Source organism: Strongylocentrotus purpuratus, unplaced genomic scaffold (assembly GCF_000002235.5).
Source record: "Strongylocentrotus purpuratus isolate Spur 01 unplaced genomic scaffold, Spur_5.0 spur5_scaffold_21, whole genome shotgun sequence".
NCBI classification, from domain to species: domain Eukaryota; kingdom Metazoa; phylum Echinodermata; class Echinoidea; order Camarodonta; family Strongylocentrotidae; genus Strongylocentrotus; species Strongylocentrotus purpuratus.
The window spans coordinates 38,841,688-38,863,746 of NW_022145607.1; positions in this window are offsets into that span (position 1 = coordinate 38,841,688).

Genomic DNA, 22,059 nt, shown 5'->3' on the forward strand with positions numbered 1-22,059 from the left:
TGTCATTACTTTTTTAAAGGCATCATTTAACAATGTTAAATGTTAAGATGACGGCCCTACGTGTTATCAGTGTCTGTGATATGATGTAATATTGAAGCCCTAAAAAAGTCGCGCTTTAAAATGATCAAGAAGTGCCTCAAAAAAGTAAAAGTCTTTGAGTGACCGGTTTTACCATACTCGTTTACCCCAATAGACTGTAGTATAAGAAAAAAGTTACGAAAACGCAAAATTTGGTTTCGATTTCCAATCATAAATATCTTGATAATCAGACAGGCGATCGGCTTGTAAAATTCACGGAGTTCCCATCTGATCTAAAGGTGTATAATTATGATTGCAGCACGAGCTAAATCTAAGATTTTGTTTCAAAAGGCCTTCTTCAGGTTCTTGCTTGTGTGTTGGGCTGCAGGTGTGTTTATGTAAAGTACAGCTACGTCTCACGTTCCTAAACCTTTTTCTTCACGCTTACATATTCTGGAACACCCGTTGTTATGTCAGAGTTGAGAATTCTCGCACTTTTATATATATATATATATATGCAATATATGTTTGTACTTATAGACATACTCCTATACCCTGAATACATTGAACGCTTCAAAATGTTGCGTGTCATCCTTAGGCCAAAAAAAGAGATGTTGTATTGCCCTTTGCGACCGACCCCAAAATCTTGAAATCTACGATCGGCTTTAAAAAAAATTGTACTAAAGCATTCAAAATTTAGAAATATCAGCCCAAAGAAGGAGTGCAAAAAAAGGAACAGATTTCCGTTCGACCCATGTTTTGGCACCTAAAGGGCAATACAACATCATTTGTTTGGCCTTATATATTTACAATTTGTACAACTCAACGTCAATCAAGAAGACAGTATTATTTGCATCCTTTCATAAGATGTCAGTGCCTGGTGACACGACAATAGCTCTTATTGAATGTCTACTAACAATATCACTACCGCTTAACGTCATCACGACTCAATTAAACGATCGTGAAATTGTCGGCGTCAATAACCATTATACAGAATACAATTCCCGCCAGCAGCAGCAAGAGCAAATAGTATTTGAGCGTGTGACGTTTGATGAAAGGCAATCACATCTATAGCAACTTTTAGGACGGGTTCTCTTGGTGGTGATATTGAATAACAATATGTGCACATCACTGTATGTATCAACGAAGGGGGTAAACTATGGAACAAAGTTGTATGAAGTTGGTTATTCACAATGATAACTCTGTGCTGTAACACTTTCACCTGAAAGTTAGTCCGCGAACAACATGGATAGAAACGTTTCTTACTGGAACAATACATTACCTAATTCTTGGATTAATACCTTTGTTCCTGTGTATTCTAGAATAATCTACGCCTCCGTTATTACTCTCACCTCCATAGTGTCGATCTTGCTTAACGTTGCACATTTCAGAACCATTCGGTCCCTCCAGGATGTGCCGAAATCCAGCAGAATTATCTTTACAGTTCACGCTGTCTGTGACATCTTACTGGCAGTGAGCTTCGTACTTACGGTCCCTCTGATTGTCAATCAGTCCTGGAACCTGAGAAACATATACTGCATCGGGAGTGCTTGGTTTCTTACACTCATCTCGGTCTACAATAATGCGCTATACGGCTTGCAAAATGGGAATCGTCTCTTATCCATCATTATGCCTTACAGGTATACTGCTGCGATGACAGATGTAAAAATGTGGTTCTGTATGTTTGCAACCCTACCAATTTCCATAGGCATGCTTCTCATCGGTATCACATGGATGAAAGTCTTAGAGATGTCTTCAGGAATCTGTTACGTCGCACAAAAGGAGAGTAGCAGCAGATTGGCAGGTTATTCTCTTTTAATAGTTGCTATGGTAACACCAAGTGTCGTTTTTATCTCAGTGTATATCAGGCTTTTGATCGTCACTTACAACCATGCTCAGAAGATACGTGCTCAGGAATTAGCTGGAGCGCTACATCTCCAGCAAGGGCTAGGTATCTTTGTAAAGATCAGGTCAATAAAGAGGGCGCTGCGCGTAACTGTCATTACGGTCGGGTGGTTTGTTCTAACATGGAGTCCCCTAGCAATTTGGATGATAGTTAGTGCTGGATCAAAACGCATCTCTTATGCAGTAACAACGATTGTCTGGTGGTTGTTCCTTTGCCAGACTTTCGGAAATATGATAGGTTTAGTGACCAAGAAGGCTTACAGAGATGCTTTGATGAAGGAGATCAGATCGATTGTAGACTTAATACCGTGTACGAGCAGAAGCTGAACTCGTTCACTATAGTGTCCAGTGCTTTTGAATGATGCGCAATTATCACTGACATACCACTTACAATATCTAATGTTAGTTAATATTAGGTATTCGCGACGCGACTATAAACCACCACTTGCTTCGGCGAAAATGTATCCGGGTTTTTATTCCGGTTTAGGGTTAGGTTTAGGGATCATGGTGAAAGCTTTGTAGTGACTGGTCCAAAGTTCAAGTTCATTTAGTATGGGAAGGTGACTGCGGAGCAATTAACGGCAGATATTATGTGATGAGCAAATAATAATAATAATAAATCTAGATTTACATGGCGCTCAATACAAAATGCCGTCACCCCTTTGACTACTGAACTCTCTTATTCTCATATGCGTAATACAGGGACCACCCGGTTCCAGTAAGAAAAGAGTTAAAAAGAAGGTTGAGTTCTGGGAAGAGATGAAGAATAATTTGTGAGCGTTATCATTGTATCATGCAAGTGTGGAAGAACATCAGATAACAAATGTTCCCTGAAAAGCTTGGTTCTTTATATGCCTTAATATTCTAAATATGGCATGTAACCGAAAAAGAAGTCGGGACGGATTTTTATGCCACATATTCGTGTAGTCCCATATTCATCATTCTGTGTACAGTGCTTGTAACTTTACCAACACTGGGCCAAATTTCTTATCATTTTGATGATTCCAGAACCTTGCAGTACACACCAATACTTATAGGCTAGATGGTCAACCTTTTCTGATCGATTCCACGACGTTTATTTCACAATGCAATCGCTTGACCAGAGCTCAACTTTATCTTTTATCGGATTCATTCACGCACAGTGTGCACCATATTCACTCCCTAGGAAGTATTTTTACCACATGGTCACCAAGCGGGCTAATGGCAATTACTATACTGCGGGGGCTTTCGTCATCATACCAAATCTCCATTTCATTTTGGTAGGAGCCGAATTGTCCTTTCAATCTTAGACGTAATGCTTACCCATGTGTGTTAGAGTTGTTAGTTCCAATGCTAGGAGTGTCTTTAATATGTGTTATTGCATCAGCCAAGCAATAGCAAAGTGACCTACTCCGCCAGTCTGTTCTCCGGTACAAGTTCAAAAGGTATGTACCCGTTTTTCGGCGAGGACTGTGTTTCAGAAGTAGGTGGATACTGATGTTTAATAATGTCCATTAAGCTAACTTTTAAGGTCATTTCCTTTTACAATTCAAGCGATGGTGACATTATTCCTCTTAATGTGACCATAGTATTTACTATTCTTTTATTCCTGTTCTTAAACGATTATAAATAATGACATAAGTGTAATTTAGTTTACATTCTGTATGTTATAACACAGATCTCTGTGAATATACGCCAGACCATTGTTCGAGCGCAGTTGCCATTAAATTATATGTTATAATTTTTTTTTAAATCCAAATTTAAATTATTGATATCTGACCGTGCCTCAAGGAAATGATATGTGCACGAGCATTATAATGTTATTATACTGTTTATATATATATATATACCGAAACCTCGAAGTGATCCCTCTTGAATCATGATGTTCCTTTCTGTATACATTATTTTATTATATAGGTACTCTTAATGGTAAAATATGTGATTTCATGATACATTTTTAGCAATTAACCTTGTGTAAATTACTTTAAAAAATTACAATGAACTACACTCGATAAGCAACAATGTGATAATCATTGGTATTTGCATTAAATTTGAAGCCGACGTTGTCATTATATTTTCCTTCATTTTGCCAAGACACAGGCACACAAAAGATATTCATCGACCAAACTCAGCAGATCGTATAGCAAGAGATATTTAAGTAGTTCATATTTCCTATGTTTCTAAGAAAATAGTTAGCATAAACTTTGGAAATCAACCTCTTTATGCAGCTTATTCTTGCACAAGATAATTTTAGTGTGTACACACATTGATTAATTTGCGGAGTATTAATGTAATAAAGTAAATGTGAAACTTCTTTCTTACAATGTAACAATAATGTGAATGAGTACTTCGTGTAATTTCTTATTTGTCCTACCTTCGTTCTTTATAGCGTGGTCAGAATTCTCTTCATTCTTCTTGATAAAAATGTACGTAATTCTTCAACTAGTTAAAAAAAAGTATTTCTGTCATCTTAAATACATGTATTAAATATAGCCTATATAATGTGAATATTAAGTGTTTCGTGTCCTTCTTCACTTGTACTACCTTCGTTCTTTATAGCGCGGTTCATATTTTCTTCATTCTTCTTGATACAAATGTACGTAATTCTTGAACAAGTTGAACCAATATTTTTCTGTCATCATATGGAAATGTTGTATCATCCGCTCAATCTGACTTGCGTGCATAGAACAAAAAAGCATTTTTGCATGAAGAGGTGAATTTTTGAAAAATTTGCGTTTCTTTTCAGCATTGAGGTGACCGGGAGTCACTTGGGTAACCTTTCGAAAAGTATAATATAACAAAATAATATGCACTTTCTCTGTCGGGGAAACATAGTAATCCAGCATAATGTCGTCTCTTTTTACGTTGAAGATAAGCAAAATAGCGACTTTCAATTGCACGTCGGCCACTCTCGTAATTCCTTATGCGGTGGTCACATCCCGCCGTACTTGCAAGTGCGTGCTGTCTTCGTGCAAAAACGTGGGCAAAATTTGGGTATCCGTACGTGATGAGTACCGCCTCCGTACGGATTTGGGAGCACGCAGACACACCGTAGCACTTTTAGTGCATGAGGAACTTTCGCTGCGTTCGGGCTGCGTTCGGGCTACCGATTCACCCCAGTGCGTGTGACGTGCGTGCCCGGTACTGCCAACGAGCGCACAACGCACTGACTCCGTGAGTCTTTTAAAGGCGCACGTGATAAGTGCGTGGTCCGTGCTTACTCGCCACTTCCCCAGTTCAGCTATCCAATGAGCACGCAGAACTCACGTGGACCGTACCGAGTAAGCACTTACAACGCACGTTGTTCCCACTGATTTATGCAGTATATAGTCTCTTCGGTGGAATGGGCGGCATCTTGAGGCAGCAACAGCTGGGAATTTTGGAGAACATCGGAATGTCGTCCTATATAAACACCGAGTTCATCGCACGTGCACGCACTTACAACATGCGAGCGAGTAAGGACACCGTACGTGAGCAGCACTTGTAAGTACGGCCTCCGTACGATAACGTGGCAACCGCACAGAGACCGTACGTTGTAAGCACGTTGTAAGCACGTACAACGCACTTACCACGTGCGCAACGTACGATGCACGCAACCGTTCACGGCCAGGCGTGGCGTGCGGGCCACGTAGTTACACAGTGCGTGTGACGCGCGTTGCCGGTACTCCCTCCCTGCCTTTGCCACTCCCTCCCTACGTTTTCAGAAAAACGTGACGGCCGTGGCCTCCCCAAAAACCGTACGGACTAAAAACACGCACGGTGGGATGTGACCAACGCTTGTTCCATTGCGGTCAGGCGGCTTTGGATGAGCGGCTAATGAATACACTAATCGTTAGCTTTCTTCTGGTATTAAACTTGTTTTGATTGGTTGTATATTTGTGTCTGAATTTTACTTATTCACACGATGGAACTACCTGCCAGATAAAGCCAGTGGTCCGTGACCACAGAACTGTAAATATTCATAGAGGGGTCGGAAAATGTGGCCAGCGCTCGTACGTGATCAAGTGATATCCGCCATCTTTGTTTAGTCCTCTGTTGTGTACGCCACTATTTTTTCAACAACAGGCCATGCTGGAATTTTTTATATTTGTGAGCTGAAAAGATCGAGGACTAAGCAAAATGGCGGAGTGTGCGCTCGAGCGTAAATCCCAGCACATTCAACGGCCACACGTTGATCTGTGGACTGTGAATGGGGATGAGCGTTCTACGTATCTAACAGTTCTGTGCCCGTGACCTCTGCACTCAACACTGTGTGTTGTGTTCAACTTCTTTTATAAGACAAATACAAGCTAACGTAGATCCATATGCTTAACTTTTGAAATAAAACATGTTTGTTTACAAATGAAATTTATTGAATAAGAGGAAATGAAAATTGTATTTAAATACATAAGTAAATGTTTTCGGGAATTATATTTTAATTTAATACATCAGTGTCTTTTTACTGCTTCAAGACATGTTACAAATGTTCGAGGATCAATCAACAACAAAAGCTTGCCCCGAAATCTTACCTTCCAACTAATTAGATAAACTGGCATGAAACCACCAGCTCACAAGATTGACAGTCCTACACGTTGTTCTTGTGGGCCCTGTGACTTTACAGAGGGGTCATAATATTAGTCTGTCTTATGGGATGTTAGTCTACAAGAATGCCTCCCCGTTCTCGTTTCTCAGTAATCTTGAGTCCATCTTCCAGCATAGATTATGAACAGGTTGAATAATGAGATTTATGAGGGAAAAAAACTAGGTTCAAGCATATCAAGAGAAGGAAAACAGTGAAAATAATTAAAACAAAATATTACAATTTATAACAACAACAAACAAAATAAAAACAACGAAAAACTAAGACGAAACTAAGACTTCGAAGATTAATCCTAAATGCGTCATATTGTGTTTTGATTAATCATAATAATTTTAACCTATTTTCTTTTCACTCTTCTAATTTGAAAAATTGAAAACTCTGGATAAAAATAACGCGACCACCTTTGGCCGCCTTTCAAACCGGATTAAGGAAAGAAATATATATATATATATATATATATATATATATGTGCATACACATATGAGCGCTTTACGATTTTGCGTGTATATACATATATGTATATATATCAAAGCCTATTGGGTGCATTACGTGGACATCATACAAATCCTAACCCTAAACAAAACACTAACCATAAACCCTAAGCCTAGCCCCAAAACTTATCGGTAGAACTACAGTCCTCCTAATGACAATGTCTACTTAATGACTCACTTTTTCACTTCTTATGTCCCTCTAGAGACGCCTTGAGTAAAATTATATAAACAAAGAGAGATATATACACAAAATAGGCCTTCCATCAAAATTAAAACTACAAACGTTAAGAGGACACGAAATTGTCCTCCTAATCACAATGTTTACTAATAATGACTTGACTTTCACTCCAAATGTCCCTCTAATGACACCTTTAGTAAGATATACACATATATATATATATATATATATATATATATATATATATATATATAATTCGCACAACTCAACGTCTATCAGGAAGACGGTAATATTTGCAGCTTATCATAATAATAATATATATTATGTCAATGCCAGGTGACACGACAATAGCTCATATTGGTGTCTACTAACAATATCATTATTGCTTTACGTCACCACCACTCACTTATTCGTTAGATTGTCGACGTTGATAGCCATTATGCAAAATACAATTACTGCCAGCAGCAGCAAGACGTTTGATGAAAGGCAATCACATCTAATAACAGTAACTTCTAGGACGGGAGCTCTTGGTGATGTTATTGAATAACAATATTTGCACATCTCTTTAATAAACGGCGGAGGGAGAAAAATATACCGCAAAGTTGTATGAAATTAAAGCTCCTTAACAATAGCGAAATATTGAAATACATTCGAAATCAGTGTCAATTACGTTTTAAAGAAACACATTAAAAGATATTAAGCACTATGCAACTGAAATATGTTCTCATGTACGAGTGTATGAGTGCTCTACCTTTTGTTAACGACCCAAAGCATCATCGGTCTTTTCCTAGAGGGGAATAATATATTTTCGCCGTTGAACTGAGGACTAAGGCCTAACAGAATCGAGACTCATTTATGTCTTTATGATTTCCTGTCACGTTTGTTGCGATTCTTTGATGAAATTACATAGCCTGTATGTCATACAGGTTATTCTCAATGATAACTCTATGCAATAAATACATAATTGATCTAAGAACTTTCGCCTGAAATTAAGTCCGCGAACAAAATGAAGAGTAACGTTTCATACTGGGGCGATATATTACCTACTTCGTTGATTAATACCACCGTCCCTGCGTATTCTAGAATAATCTACGCCTCCGTAATTAGTCTCACCTCCGTAGTGTCAATATGTCTTAACATTGCACATTTCAGAACCATTCGGTCTCTCCAGGATGTGCCGAAATCCAGCAGAATTATCTTTACTGTTCACGCTGTCTGTGACATCTTACTGGCAGTGAGCTTCGGACTTACGGTCCCTCTGGTCGTCAATCAGTCCTGGAACCTGAAAAAACATATACTGCATCGGGAGTCACAGGCGCCGGAAGTGGGGGGGGGGGGGGGGGCAGTTCCCCCCCCCCCCAGTCAAATTTTTTTTTTGGGGGAACGCATTTTTGCCCCCCCAAAACGCCCCCCCCCCCTCAAAAAAAAAAAGCAGTAAAGGTGTAAAGATGGTTTGTATTTTTAACTCAAAAGAACATAACAACAATACAAACCTGTATTAAATGACGTATGAAAATTCCATTCAAAGAAAAGGAAAGTTAACAGGAATTAAATTTCCTAAACATTGTACATGCTACCTATATTTATCAATGGAGGTTTTTATAATAGCAATACGCGCATATCGTGGACATAATGTGGGAGAATGGGAAAGCGTGTCTGTTTTTTGTTATAGGGGTGAGAAGCTCACGAGCCCCTGAACGCAGGCGTACTGATGGGGGGTGTTATTTTTTATTCGATACCAGTGATTTACAAATGTTGCTGAAATGACATGATCTTTCCGGTATTTTTTCTCAATTCTGTTGTAAGTCATACCTTTGTATGCGTTTGTTGGAAAATTAGAAATTCCCAAATTTACAGTCGGGCGAAAAATGTGCTTATTTAGAAGCCGTTATGTCAGGGACTGCAGAACGGCCGGGCTTGAGCCCCCCTCACTTTTTGAAAAAGTTTGTTACAGAGAAAAAGAAAGAAAGAGAGAGAAAAAAAAAGTGACCTGCCAATGTCACAAATGAGGTATCAAAATATGCTCATCTGACCGTAATAAAATGCCTAAAACCCTAGAGCTTACGGGAACCCACCCCACCCCGACTCCATCAAGGTCCCCAGTATGCTCATCTGACCGTAATTAAATACCTGAAACCCCCGAGCTCCCGGGGGCTCTGCCCCCTGGACCCCACCGAGGGCCCTAGGGCGGGGCCCTGGGTGCTCATCTGACCATTATTAAATACCTAAAACCCCCGAGATTCCGGGGCTCTGCCCCCTGGACCCCACTAAGGGCCCTAAGGCGGTCCCCTGTATGCTCATCTGACCGTTATTAAATACCTAACACACCCGAGCTCCCGGGGGCTCTACTCCCCGGACTCTCCGCCAATTAGTGGCCTGTCAGTATCACAAATAAGGTATCTAAATATGCCTAAAACCCCTGAGCTTTTGGGGGCACAGCCCCTCGACCCCCTGCCGGGCTCAGGCCCTGGACCCCACGCCAATTTACGCTCTACCTGATCGTTAATAATCCACTTTGAAAAACGTTCCGTGTAAGAGTGGTACTGATGCAGATTTTTCTTCTGCCCCCCCCCCCTTCCAAACGTGTTTGCTCGTTACGTCACTGCCCCTGGAAGGTGAGCCCCCTGGAATGTTTGCCCCCCCCCCCCATCCCAAACTGCTTCCGGCGCGCCTGTCGGGAGTGCTTGGTTTCTGGTACTTATCGCAATCTACAATAATGCGCTATATACGTTTTGCAAAATGGGAATCGTCTCTTATCCATCATTATGCCATACAGGTATACTGCTGCGATGACAGATGTAAAAAGGTGGTTCTGTATGTTTGCAACCATACCAATTTCCATAGGCATGCTTCTCATCGGTATCACATGGATGACAGTCTTAGAGATGTCTTCAGGAATCTGTTACGTCGCACAAAAGAAGAGTAGCAACACGTGGACAGGTCTTATTCTTTTAATAGTTGTTATGATAACACCAAGTGTCGTTTTCATCTCAGTGTATATCAGGCTTTTGATCGTCACTTACAACCATGCTCAAAAGATTCGTGCTCAGGAATTAGCTGGAGCGCTACATCTCCAGCAAGGGCAAGGTATCTTTGTAAAGATTAGGTCAATAAAGAGGGCGCTGTGTGTAACTGTAATAACGGTCGGGTGGTTTGTTCTAACGTGGAGTCCCCTAGCAATTTGGATGATAGTAAGTGCTCAATCAAAAAGCATCTCTTATGCAGTAACAACGATTGTCTGGTGGTTGTTCCTTTGTCTGACTTTCGGAAATATGATAGGTTTAGTGACCAAGAAGGCTTACAGAGATGCTCTGATGGAGGAGGTCATATTGTTTTTGCGCTTAATACCGTGTACGAGCATAAACTAAACCTCCCAGAAGGAAAAACCAGTTACCACCAGTTGAAATTTCCAACAAGTTCCAGTTAACTTCAACTGGAACCAGTTAGATTCAACTGGTTCCAGTTGATTCTAACTGGTCCATGATGCACATCAAGCAGATATTTGGTGCGACTGCATTTCATTTAACTGGAAACAGTCCTTATAATGACCAGTTACACCAGTTGATAACTGGTCTGTTTGCATACTTCCAGTTGCACCATTTGATAACTGGTCTGTGTATGGCATATTTCCAGTTGCGCCAGTTGATAACTGGTCTGTTTGCATACTTCCAGTTGCGCCAGTTGATAACTGGTCTGTTTGCATACTTCCAGTTGCACCAGTTGATAACTGGTCTGTGTATGGCATATTTCCAGTTGCGCCAGTTGATAACTGGTCTGTGGGCATATTTCCAGTTGCACCAGTTGATAACTGGTCTGTGGGCATATTTCCAGTTGATAACTGGTCTGTTAATTCCAACTGGACCAGTTAGAATTTGACCAGTTGAATTCCAACTGGACCAGTTAGAATTTGACCAGTTGAATTCCAACTGGACCAGTTAGAATTTGACCAGTTGAATTCCAACTGGACCATTTATATTTGACCAGTTGAATTCCAACTGGACCAGTTAAAAATCTGACCAGTTGAATTCCAACTGGACCAGTTAGAATTTGACCAGTTGACACCAGCTAATTTGCATAATGGATATGGGGTGCGTGCATATCTATGTTTCAATACAATTTATCTGAATTTACAGCATATTCCTTAATTACTGCTGATTTAGTTATGTGCAATTCATTTCGAAAATACTACAAATACAAATTGCCAATTATTAGGACATTTCATTACTTCGTGTAAATAACATTTAATTAAACATGAATTAGGGAAAACATTAACTATGAACTAAAATAGATTCAATAATATACAAGTATATTCAAAATATTTAGTTAACAAGTCTACCTATTACCAATGCCTTTACATTGGAAATTGCAGACGATCTAGTTATACTGGGTTGTTAATTAGTACAAGTGCTACTTATGCCTTTTATTACTAATTAAGTTTTCGATTGGCAGTCGGTGTTAGGCAGGCACGGAATCGGTAAATGCAACACCAATGGTGAGCTACTTCTAGCGCTGTGCTCTGAGTTCGAACTCCTACTGACAAACACCGTGTTCAAGCAGAGGGAAGAACACAAAACCACCTGGATGCACCCTCGCTCTAAGCATTGGCACCTGATTGATTACATCATAACAAGACAACGAGACAGAATGGATGTTCACAGCACAAGAACTATGCGTGGAGCTAACTGCTTGACCGATCACCAGCTACTAAGATCAAAGATTGCATTTGCTTTACGTTCAAAGCGTAGGAAGCAAGGAGCTACTAAACTTGCAAAGCTGAACACAGACCGGCTACACGTCAACACACAACGGCTAAAGCTAGAGCAAGATATGGAGAAAGCTCTGGCGACTTGGGGAGTGCAAGAGGGAATGACAGTTGATCAGACCTGGGCATCACTCAGCAAAGTAGTATATGACACAGCGAGCAACACCCTCGGTAAACCAGAGCGAAAACACCAGGACTGGTTTGACCCAGAAGACTCCGAGCTTCTGATACTCATGAAGAAAAGGAATGAAACACACCAACGTGTATTACAGACTAGAAGCACCAGGTCAACCACCACCGCGTACAAGGAAGCCTGCAGACACTTGCAGAGGTACACACGGAAAATGAAAACCACCTGGTGGGAGAAAAAGGCAGAGGACCTGCAGCGCTCCGCAGACAATAATGACATGAAGTCCTTCTACACTGGACTGAAAGAAGTCTGGGGTCCCCAGACTAGGAGTACAGTTCATCTCAAGTCCCTGGACGGTAACACAACCTTTTCAGACAACAAAAGGGTGCTTGAACGATGGTCGCAGCATTTTGAGACACTACTCAACCAGCCAGGAGATATCGAGCCTGCAGCGCGTGATAGGATCAACCAGCGACCTGTAGTTACTGCACTCGATGATATTCCAACACGAAAAGAGCTAAACCTGGCAATTGCCTCCTTGGGTGATGGCAAGGCACCCGGAGTGGATGGGATACCAAGCGAGATATGGAAGCACGGAGGAGCCACACTAACCAACAGTTTACTAATGCTGATACAACAAGCATGGGCAGAAGGCTCCGTACCTCAGGAATGGAAGGATGCTAATATTGTCGCCATCTTCAAAAAAGGAGATAGAACTCAATGTGGAAACTACAGAGGAATATCGCTATTGTCAATAGCAGGGAAAGTTTTTGCCAGGATCCTTCTGAACAGATTGAATACCCACATAGCACCAGATATATTGCCGGAGACGCAATGCGGATTTAGGAACAACCGCAGCACAGTAGATATGATCTTCTGCCTCAGACAACTACAGGAGAAGTGCATTGAGCACAACCGATCCCTCTATGTGGTTTTTGTCGATTTCACGAAAGCCTTTGACACTGTTGGTAGGACAGGTCTTTGGGAACTACTACGAAAGTATGGATGTCCCGAGAAGTTCACCGGAATGGTAGAGTCCTTACATACGGGTATGATGGCTAAAGTCAAGGAAGCAGGCGAAACATCCCATAGCTTCCCTGTAAGTAACGGTGTAAAACAAGGATGTGTGTTGGCCCCTACGCTGTTCTCCATCTTTCTCTCGGCGATGCTGGAGGAGGCCTTTGCGGACTTTGAGGAAGGCGTGTACATACAATCACGTCAAGACGCCGACCTATTCAATGTCGCACACTTCAAAGCTAAGACGAAGTCTACACAGATTCTCGTGAGGGAACTCCTCTTTGCAGATGACAGTGCTCTTGTTTCTCATACACCAGAGCAGATGCAACATGTTATAGATGTATTTTCATCAGCATCAAAGAAGTTCGGTCTACAAATAAACATCAAAAAGACTGAAGTACTATTCCAACCAGGTACAGACCACCGAGAGGAGGAGGAGATCCTAGTGGATGGGACAGCCCTAAACCAGGTAGATGACTTCACTTACCTCGGCAGCACTATATCCAAAGACGGACGCATCGACTCTGAGCTGGTGAAAAGAATGTCAAAGGCCAGCAGTGCCTTTGGAAGACTGCGAACCAGGCTATGGAACAACCATCATGTCTCAACAAGAGTGAAGTGCAAAATCTACAGGGCTATCGTCCTATCCACTCTTTTATACGGTGCGGAAAGCTGGACTCTCTACACAAGTCAAGTAAAGAAACTTCACGCGTTCATGATGAGACACCTTCGAGCAATCATGAGAATCAGTTGGAAGGACAAGGTGACCAACAAAGAGGTACTAGAGCGAGCAAACCTTCCTTCTATGGAGGACCTGCTCATCAGGAAGAACCTACGATGGACAGGCCATGTCATCAGGATGCCCTCTGAGAGGTTACCAAAGCAAGTACTATTCTCGCAACTACCCGCTGGCGAAAGAGGTTTGTTTGTACTCTCATACCCCGAGAGGGGGTCAAAGAGTCAATCAAATTCTACAAATTCTACAAATTCAATTGTTTTTTCAATTTGTTTCAATATGTCTGCCATTACATCTTGTGTACAATATCCAAGCTAGAACTTTAGTTACCGGGACAAAAAGATTTCGTCACTAATGCTACGTTTTTCAGTTTCTTCGATTTGACCCTCATTTGCGTATTGATATTGATGTTCATCTTAAACTCGAAAAGGGCATCACAATTTGTTTCAAAAGAAAGGAAAGGAGAGAAAATTCGCTCGTGGTATTCGCGACGCGACGATAAACCACCACCTGCTTCGGCGAAAATGTTTCGGGTTTCATTCCGGTTTAGGGTTAGGTTTAGGGATCATGGTGAAAGCTAAGTAGTGACGGATCCAGAATTTAAGTCCATTTAGTCTTGGAAATTGACTGCGGAGAGTATTTTGGCAGAGATTATGTGATGAACAAAATATCATAACAGTAAATTTGGATTTACATGGCGCTTAATACGACATGCTGTCCCTATAAGCGCTTTAGAAATCGCATTATTACCTCGATCATCTCATTCAATCGCGCACAGTTTGCATCATTTTAATTCATTTCGGTTATTTAATTTTAGTAGGAGCCCACTTGTTAATTCAATCTTGGACATAATATTTACCCATTTTTGTTAGAGTTGTAAGTTCCCATTGATAGAATTGTGTTGACAATGTGTTATGGCAACAGGTAAATGCAATAGCAAACTGACCCACTCCATCAGTCTGTTCAACGGTCAGCGGCATATCCAGGGGGAGCCGCACCTACTCTGCCCCCCCCCAAAAAAGAAGGTAAATTGAACCTCCCCGTGCTCCTTATTCCCCCTTTCTCGCTTATTCGCTTAACATTTTCTTCTGAATTGGGCCCCCTATTTGGGCCCCTCCCTTGCCGCCGGCTGGATCCGCCCCTGTCTACGGTACATGGTCAGAAGGTACGTTTCCGTTTCTAGTGGCGAGGGCTGTGTTTCAGAAGTAGGTGGATATTGATGCTTAATAATGTCCATCTACCTAATTGTTAAGGTCATTTCCTTGAACGAAACAAGCGCTGATGACACCATTCCTCCTACTATTGTTACTTTAGTATTCCATAATTCTCAGTATCTTAAAAAAAAAAACAGAGACTCAATATTTCAAAGACTATATATTAAGATGTGTTTATATACTTAAAATCTTTAGTATTTCGATATGGTTACATACTGAGTTCCAAGTTTTAACAAACCGAAAAGAAACAGAACACAAAGTGGAAAAATCCTAATAAGGAATAATTTCATATTTGTTAAGGAGATACGGATTCAACGAGTATTTTCTGTCTGGATCTTTTAGCTATTTATTGGTAATACTCAATTTAATTTCGATTTTTTTTTTTTTTTTTTTTTTTTTTTTTTTTCGGCTTCAATTTGTATCATTTTTAATTCAAGTTGTAAAAGTTATCAGGTTAAGAACTCAATCAAATTTTCAGGGTAGTTGTGATCTATATACATGTAAATCCTCTCCAACTAAGCTATTTCGGCTAATGCATTGTACCGCCTATACTATTTTGTTTTATTTATATATGTATTCTATTTATAGAAACATTATTATACAAATGATGCATGCGCATGAGTTCATTATACGATCTATCCGCACTCGAGTTTAGGCTGTGTGTATCTATTGCACGAAGCCGTTAGGCTGAGTGCGATAGATACACACAGCATCAACGAGGGCGGATAGATCGTATAATTAACGAATGAAAACATGCATCATTTGTTTTATTCAACGAAACTGCTAGATCCTTGTTATTTGATGTAAAACAAATTCATTTAAGATTGTTTCATGACAGTTAGGCTGACAAATAAATCTCAAGTTTGATAAGGCTTAATTTAGTGCGCACACATAGCTATGGATATAGCAAGCGCACTAATTACCTCTATACCCATTTACGCAAAGTGCTGCGCAAGAATTGGCTCATGCTCACGCAGTATTAAGCGCTCTAACCTCTACGCGCACTACTGCGCTCTGAAAACGAGTTCAATAGTACCTGAAAATATTGCACTCCTTTTCATGAAAACGAGTGCAATAGGCTCAGTAAATGAATCACACGTGACCGCGCATGACCAATCATTTGATTAGGATCTGGGAGTGAGTTGTATAATATACAAATGATGCATGCGCATGAATTCATTATACGATCTATCCGCACTCGAGTTGAGGCTGCGTGTATCTATCGCACGAAGCCGTTAGGCTGAGTGCCATAGAACAACGAGGGCGGATAGATCGTATAATAAACGAATAAAAACATGCATCATTTGTTTTATACAACGAAAGTCCTAGATCCTTGTTATTTGATGTAAAAAGAACTAACTCAAGATTGTTTCGTGACAGTATATGGCTGACAAATGAATCTCAAGTTTTAATAAGTCTCAATTTAGTGCGCACAAATATATATAGATATAGCATGGAGATATAAGTGGATATAGCAAGCGCACTTACCTCTACACCCATTTACGCATAGTGCTGCGCAAGAATAGGCCCATGCACACGCAGTATTAAGCACTCTAACCTCTACGCGCAATACTGCGCGCTCTGAAAACGAGTTCAATGGTACTGGAAAATATTGCACTCCTTTCATTGAAAACGAGTGCAATAGGCTCAGTAAATGAATCACACGTGACCGCGCATGACCAATCATTTGATTAGGATCTGGGAGTGAGTTGTATAAAGATTCATATTAAACCATTATAATAAATACAATAGTGACTTCTTTTTTTAAAACATAGAAGAAGCCACTTCGGAGATACTATCTAGGCATGGGCAAATAATAAGGTCATTTGTACGGATACGGCTGCTGGATACGGGTTCATAGAAGTTACATAGGTAATTATTATTCATTTATGCATCGGCGGTACATTCCATGATACACAGGTATTCACGAAGCGCCTCCATCACTTTGACAGTGATTTGTGTAACATCTGCGAAGTGGGACGTCTCCATGCGTAAAAGCTATCTGGATATTCGGGATCATTTTGTGCAAGTGGTAATTCCGAAATGGCTTATAAAACCGTTTTAGGATTCTATAATCTCGACATATTTTTGAGTAAAGGACACCCGTATCAGTTTAATTCATTTTCAGAATGAATTAAAACGATTACATTTTTGTAATGTAAGTATTGATTCGAATATGTCCAACGTTAAAATCTGTTTAAAAAACTGACGACATACAACCCTCCGTCCCTGCCACTGAGTTATGTAAAAAAAAAAAATACAATTCTACAATCACATGAAAACAAAATAAAATGAATGAGAATCCTTTTAGAAATTGTGTTTGATCAATACAAAAAAGGAAAATCCTGGTTAGGTTTTGTTTAAGCGTGATCTTAGTTTTAAGATTAAATATATATCGTATGTAAGATGTAAAATGTTTAAACTAATTACAAATAATGTTACTAACGGCTTTCTTTCATTATGTTATTCATTATTATCATTCTGCCAATATCCCTTGTGTATATTGTTGAATAACTAATCAATAAAGAAAATGCTAATAATTGCAACCTTTTGCGTGGATTGCTGGAAGTTGATTTGTGTAAAATTATATACTGTATATAACAGTTTTTTTATTTTCTAGATAAAACAAGATGGTTTCTTGCTCATATTGTTGTTACTCATTCACAAATGAAAAAAACATTAATGTCTTGACGGTTTGTTGGATTGTATTGTTGTTTCTATAATCATAACGAAAATCAATCAATATTTATTGATGAAGTTAACTCGGCCTTAAAATGTTGAATATTGTATTTTTTATGTAAAAGGACTATTTCAATCAACGACAGTTTCATTTCCAGCTCATTAATTACGTGTCAGCAATGTTTTAAGACATACAGGTGTATATAATTGGTAAACAAATGTGCATGCAAGAACATGGAACAGCAGCAGATATTCATGTATTCTCAAAGAGTAAGGATTGTGTAATAATGTTATAATCATCCCTTATAAAAAGACCCTTTTCCGATTTTAATAACCACAAATATATCCCATGACACTTAAGACTCTCCTCCAATATGCACATTATTTGAAGCGTGACGTTTCCATAGTGATCGCGATACAAATTAAAAAATCTCTTTTGATCTGAATTTCTGAAGTGAGGTTGTCGATCAAAATGATGCTACATTTAGCTCTTAAATTATATGAGGTAATAATTAACATTGATATGTGTATTCTTATGAAATGTCAGCCTATAGACTGATTCAAAATGCCAAGTTAGAGTTTTGTCTACAGATTGACTGTGAAATGCGGTACGTTGTAGAAAATCAACTCTATAAACGTGCTAAATGCCAACTGATTAATGTCTTTAAATCCGACTGCTTCCTCATTTGGGAGAAATCATAATATGAAGAAGGAAATATAGCAAGTAAGTTTTTTTTCTTCCAAAAGCAGTTTTAATTAGTTTGAGTAGCCGAGCGGTGTGAATTTTTAAAGAGTCGGGAAAATGCAAAATCATCTGCGATTCCGTAACCGTCACATCCCATGATTAGACCATCTGGAATAAAATAAATTAATATTAATATTAATATTATAATAGACCACGATGGCCATTTTGCATGAAACATTTTCCAACTAGGGAGTCACCTACAAAAAATGATAAGCCTTTTTTTCTCGCCTGAGAAAGAAATCATATTGATTTTTCTTCTCAATCCTTGCTTTCACTGGCTCCTATACAAAATCTTCTTTATGTCTGTCTTTTCTTTTTGTTTTGTTATCCCCTTCTATCCATTTCTCCCTTCAAATCTTTCTTTTCCCCTTCTTTTCATGTTTCTCTCTCCCTCACTCTCTACACTTCTCTCGCTTTCCCTTTCTGTATATAATACCCCCACTCCGTCTCTCTGCCTATGCATCTTCATTTTATGATTACATCTCTTCATCATCTTTCTATCAGTCTCTATCTTTGCCTCCTTCCTTCATTCTAAACCTCTTCTGAATGCTATTACGAACATTCTTTTAGCGTACTTCCTGTTGTTGGGGTTACAAGTAAATCATACAGTTTAATAAGCATTTATTCTATCCATTGAATTTCATTGAAATACATTAACGTTTTGTACGACTTACAAATCTATTAATAATATAAGTTAAAGTTGATAACAATTTGTTTGTAAATTGAAAATACACTAATAATGAACGTTTCATGAGCAATCACTTCTACGACGACACAAAATGAGTTTAAAATAGTAAAACTTGCGTAACCCCATCCGTCAATTACTACAGATTAAAACGTCAAAGGATAATGCATACATACAATAACTCTATTTGACATCCACATTGTTCAATCCTTAACCACTCCACATGTGTGTTTTTATTATCCCAATGAAGCCGATATTACTGATAACTTTCAGATACACTTTAATCATACATTTGCATGATTTTCCATGATTATTAAAAAAAGATTCCGGCATAACAATGCATTTCCCTATACACAAATATTAGTGGGGAGGGGGGCAATAAAAGTCAGATGAAATACAGTACATTTGTTTTGATAAAAAAAGGAATTAACCAGAGGCCCATGGTTTGTTACAAATATATCTGGACATTGACTCCAAAAGCGATTTGAGTGTCTGCCTGTAATTCTTTTTGATGATCATGTAGGCAAGGGTATTGTTCCAACATTGGGCAGTGGAGAGCCACGCGAAGGGGTAGATGTTATTTCCTGTTTTCCTGGAAAGGAACAAGTAGATTTGAAATCCTGCCGTCGGTAACCAGCCTGCAAAAAAGCAAATAGATACTACAAGGCAGACGTAGACTCCTTTCAGCTCATTTGCCTGTCGCTTTTGGCGCAATCGCTGAGGCATTGTGTTGTCAACGACACGTGTTGCGTCGAATCTTACTTGCAGGTCCCCAAAGCGACGCGCCTGAATCCTTGCTGTATGAGCAACACTGGCCTGCATACCAAGTACCAAGAGAGCTGTGGGGAACATCATGATGCTGTATACGAACACAACATAGGTGACCATGCTCCTTCTTTCAAAGTCCATCAGACACATACCAACACCGCGATAGAGCCGTAGATCGAAAGAAAGGTCGCAACTGACTACATAAAATTCTACCGTTGTTACAAGGTACATGAACGCAACCATCAGCAAACATTGCGTTATAGTCCGTCTTTTAGTCACCCATGAAGGATACTTGAACGGGTATTTGACAGCTAGGTAGCAATCGACTGCAAGAAAGAAAATCAACGCGTTTGAGATGCCCAGACTTGTCAACAACATATATGAACAGAAGAAACAAATTTCAATTCGGAACGGCCATCTGTTCAGAAACGACGCGGGAATGGATGGTAGTAAAGAAAGACCACTCATGAGATCAGATAAAGACAAAAACAGAAATAAAATCTTCCGGGATTCGCTTATGTTTGTGAGTTTTAAGAGTACGAGGATATTGAACACGTTTCCTACGACGGAAAATACACACGATATTAACATGTAAAATGAATGAATGTAACGCAAAATCACAAAGTCCAGTTCCACATCCTCTGGCGCCGTTGAGTTGATTTCAGGACATGCTCCCATGATTGCATAGGAAACTGATATAGAGACAGCTTCAGGCGATATTCTAGTAATACCTAACAGTCTCTGATCGCCTCACAAAATAAACGTTGTAGGGTGCAGGGAAACCATATAATAGGATTTAAATATGAATTCACGTTAACACGACAAAATTATAATGGCGCGGGAAATCTGTTGGTTACATCTACTTAAGTGCTTACTTGATGGTTTTCCGTATATCATGGAAAGTGAACCCTTCGAAACGGCAGTTGTCACGTCAAATGTCAAGGTAAAGCTTGAGTTTTACACGCGACCGGAGATGGTTCGCATACAAGTACTTTTCTAAGATCGTTGTACCGTTTTCGACTCTTAATCCTTGTCTGAACTCAGTTCCCCCTCTTTGACGTTTTCATTAAAGGGGCATGTTCCCCGTATTCCAGAGGGCGTTCAGAATACGTACCCGCTGGCGGACGGTGCTAGCTGCCTATTGACACCAACAGAATACGGCTCTTACGCAGATGGCATGTTCCGAATGCCCGCACAATGCCGATTATCGCATACATGTGCCGAAGTAATGCCAATCGCAGTTCGGCTCTAAGATTCGGCTGCTGTTTCCACCCACTTTCGTGACGTCACAATCGGACGCGCGTACTTTGATTGACAGCTGTATGCAAATAAGAAGTCGATCTTCGGAACCAAGATGGCGATGACTAGAGCAGCGATAACTACACTGGCGGTAACGTGCCCCTTTAAACTATTCGAGAAAGAAAAAAATTCGTTGAACCGTTCTCGACTCTTAATACTTGTCTGAATTCAGTTTACCCCTCTTTGACGTTTCATTAAACTAATAGATACAGAAAACGATTCGTTGTACCGTTCTCGACTCTTAATGCTTGTCTGAATTCAGTTTCCCCTCCCTCTTTAACGTCTTATTAACATTTGACATTTCCTTAAACTATTAGGAAAATGAAACGATTCGTTGAACCGTTCTTGACTCTAAAAGGGATCCGGTAACTTTGTCTTAGATCCTTTAGAAATAATCTTTGATTTAGCTCATGCTGCAATGATAATTATAAACCTTTAGGTCAGATATTAATGATTGGAATTACAAATTTTGAAAACCGTTCGCCGAACGGTTTTTCATAACACTACAGTCTATTGGGGAAAACGAGTATGGTAAAACCGGTCACTCAAAGATTTTTAATTTTTTGAGGCACTTCTTGATCATTTTGAAGCGCGATTTTTTTTAGGGCTTCAATATTACACTATATCACAGACACTGGTAACATGTAGGACCGTGTATCTCAGATTTAACATTGTTAAACGATCCCTTTAATCCTTGTCTGAATTCGGTTTCCCTCCTCTTTGACGTTTCATTAAACTATTAGAGAAAAAACACGATTTGTTGTACCGTTCTCGACTCTTAATGCTTGTCTGAACTTAGTTTCCCCTCTTTGACGTTTCATTAAACTGTTAGAGAAAGAAGACGATTCGTTAAACCATTCTCGACTCTTGATCC